Source organism: Myotis brandtii, unplaced genomic scaffold (genome assembly GCF_000412655.1).
Source record: "Myotis brandtii unplaced genomic scaffold, ASM41265v1 scaffold959, whole genome shotgun sequence".
NCBI lineage: Eukaryota > Metazoa > Chordata > Mammalia > Chiroptera > Vespertilionidae > Myotis > Myotis brandtii.
The window spans coordinates 529,156-532,426 of NW_005371966.1; the positions used below are offsets into that span (position 1 = coordinate 529,156).

The window sequence follows — 3,271 nt, forward strand, 5'->3', positions numbered from 1 at the left end:
TCTCCCTTGGTTGGTTCTTGTGTATCCTAAGATCCAACCCTCAACCTCAGCATACTGGGAAGATGCTCTAACCAACTGAGCTACTTGGTGAGGGCTAGCAGGCAAACAATTTAAAAACAATGTGGACTTTTCATTGACTGTCAACTGCTTTGGGGCCAGCTGCAGGTGAATTGGCCTAGTAGCCTAAAAATGTATTAAGGAAGAAAGAAGAGGTTCAGTGCTCTAAAAATGACTCAAAGCCAAGATAGCAGACAGGCAGGCAGACAGGCATGGAAAAGAGGTCTGTATCCCCCACCTGCTAACTGTGTGTGTGACCTTGGGCCTTAACCATTCTGGTCCTCAGTTTGCATACCTGTAGAATGGGGATGCTACCAGTACAGGGGTGGGCAAACTTTTTGACTCGAGGGCCACAATGGGTTCTTAAACTGGACCCGGAGGGCCGGAACAAAAGCATGGATGGAGTGTTTGTGTGAACTAATATAAATTCAAAGTAAACATCATTACATAAAAGGGTACGGTCTTTTTTTTTTTTTAGTTTTATTCATTTCAAACGGGCCGGATCCAGCCCGTGGGCCGTAGTTTGCCCACGGCTGTACCAGTACCTCCGCAGAGTCCTTGTGTAAATTAGGCGAGTTGTTATATATGCAGACCGCTTAGCACCATTTATTTTTCAGATACAATATATATCCTCCTTCCTGCAGTTTAGGCCCTGAAAGGGTAGGACAGGGGCTGATTCTTTGCTCTCTCTTCGGTGCTCAGTGAAGACCCACTCAATTTCAGTTCAATTCAAGCACCAAGCCAGCACCTTTCCTTTTCCCCCTTACTCTTTCATTGGTCCTATTTGCCACTTCACTTCTCAGCCGGGCCGGCGGCCCACCTGCATGCTCTGGGGAGGGACCTGGGGGGCCTCATGCTGAGCTTTCTTGCTCCTGTCTGTCCTGCCTTGGGGATCTTCTCTGAAGGAGGACCATGCGGCCTAGCATTTCCACAAGAGAATGGAAGCCCTCACCCTCACTCTGCATCTCCTGGCGGACCACAAGTCTCCATCTCAGCATGTGGCACTGTCGGCTAAGGAGCCTCCTGGCCACCCCTGCCCTGGGATTCCCACTTCTAGGATGGTGGCTGCTAACGTGGTCTGCATACAGCAGTCCCCAGCATCTTCCTCAAATACCCCTGAATCGGATCATGTCAGCCCCTGCTCAACACCCTTCAGTGCCTGGCTCATCACTCCACATACAATCCCAACCCAATGTCTTGGCCAGACATCAGAATGCCATCCCCATGTAGCCCTGAGAGCTTTCTAGGACCAGTCTGTCCTGCAGCTGGAACGAGACTGGTGCTCCTTCCCTCCTGCACCTCACCTGGCCTGCTCATGCCCCTAACTCCTCTCAGGCACTTCTTTTTTTAAAAAAAAAGTATATATCTATGGATTTCAGAGAGGGAGGAAGAGGGAGAGAGAGAGGGAAACATCAGTGATGAGAGAGAATCATCAATCAGCTGCCTCTTGCACACCCCCCACTGGGGATCGAGCCTGCAACCTGGGCATGTATCCTCACCAGGAATCAAACCCTGATAGGTCAATGTTCAACCACTGAGCCACACCGGCCGGGCTCAGGCACTTCTTCATTCAGCACTCCCGATTCTGTCTGGGACGGGAGCTAAGTCCCTCCCTGCACCCATCTGGGGCCTGGCTCCCTGGTGTGAAGTGTCAGGCCTTAAGGGCCCCATGTAGCACGAACTAGCCTGACCCTCCTGTCTGCCAGCCAGCATGGAGGAGAGCCAGGGACAGGAGTCAAACACTGTCAATTTGATAGAGAAGGAGGTCCAGGAAGGAGGTGGAAAGTGACTTCTCTCAGGCCAACCTGGCAGAGTCCACCTGAGTCCTTGTGCAAGCTGAAAGTGACATGTCATCAAACCAAATTCCCAAGTCCATCAGGAAGACCACTGCTGGGTGCTTTATGGCCCAGCTTCTCTGTACCCTCCAACTGCCATGACCCTTGTGACAGGACACTCAGTTCTTCACAGATTCCCCCAGGGCCTGGCACACAAAGGCTGAAGGATCCCCAGCATCGGCTCCCTGTTCTGGGGGTCTTCTGGGGGGTCCTGCAAAGCATGACAATCTCCTGGCTAAGGGGCTAACACGTGTTCCTTAGATTCATTCTCCTGCTTCCTGGGGTGATATGCATTTAAGGAGAAGCCACTAACTATCACCTGTCTCAGTGATGGCTTGTTTGGCCTGTAGCATTTGACAACTGCTGCCTGTGCTCCTGACTACCCTAATCACCCTTGCTGCCTTTCTGCAGATAAGGTGACGCCAGCCCGAGGGCTGCAATGTGGGACACCCCCAAAAAAGGTGAGATCCCTCTGAACCACCAGAAGGCCCAAGGAACCTGGAGCAACCACAGGGCTTCCTGAACTCTGGGGAGAGAATCGCTGAGTGTGGGCAGGGCCCCTGGGAACCAGCAGCTCGGCTTCCTTATTTCACAGGGGAGGGACTCAGGGCCCCAGACGGGAGGTGAATGGCCAAGGTCATTTAGGGCAGTTGGTAGCACCGCCACACAGGTGAGGCCTCTTTGGCCTTTCTCAAATGCTTCCAAATGTATAAAGAAAACAGGATTACGACAAAAAATGAATGTCAAAAGACAATCACTAAAATATTTTTGAAAATGTGAGCTAGGGTTATACATGTCCTTCTTTACAAATAGGTTAAATTCCAGGATCTCCAAGCAGGTTGAATAACTACAGTAATTTCAAAGTAGTTATTCTGCCTGCCAATATGTCTTGTCATTTAGTTAATTTCAGGATATCTACAACAAAAGCTATGAGATATGAAATGACTGCTCTGTCGTTTTCATTGGTGACAGTCACCTGCCTAATGCTTTTATGCTCTGCGGCCTATATTCATAATTGCGGGAAAGGCCAAATTTCGGCTAGAGGCTGGTGAAAATAAAGAGGAAATAAAGATGAAAGTGGAAAAAATCATCTATTGTCACTGCAAACTCCCAGACACCTGTGCAGGACCCCTGCACTACAGCCTGAGTCTAGGAGTGAGCATGACAGTGCAACACCCAGGCGGCCTCTTGCAAGATTTGTAACGGATTTGGAACCCGGGGGGCGACGTCAGTACCCACCTCTCAAGGTTGTGGTGAGAACTCACAGTACTGGCGCGAAAAGGCCAGCGATCACCATCCGGGTACTTTGTCTCCCTCACTTTGCTGGGGGAAATTCAAATCTCAAAAAAAGGGCGGACCCGAAAAGCGGGCTTGCGCCT

The 3,271-nt window shown here is 50.5% G+C and overlaps 1 protein-coding gene across 1 annotated transcript in view; it reads right to left on the reverse strand.

Annotated features, from left to right (window-relative positions):
* TMEM187 (transmembrane protein 187) overlaps nucleotides 1-3,265 on the reverse strand; it is a 5,906-nt gene extending 2,641 nt beyond the window's left edge. Inside the window, exon 1 of the mRNA XM_005886121.2 lies at nucleotides 3,132-3,265. The gene's annotated coding sequence lies outside the window, so the exon portion shown is untranslated. The remainder of the gene's footprint in view (nucleotides 1-3,131) is intronic.
* Nucleotides 3,266-3,271: the final 6 nt, after the last annotated feature.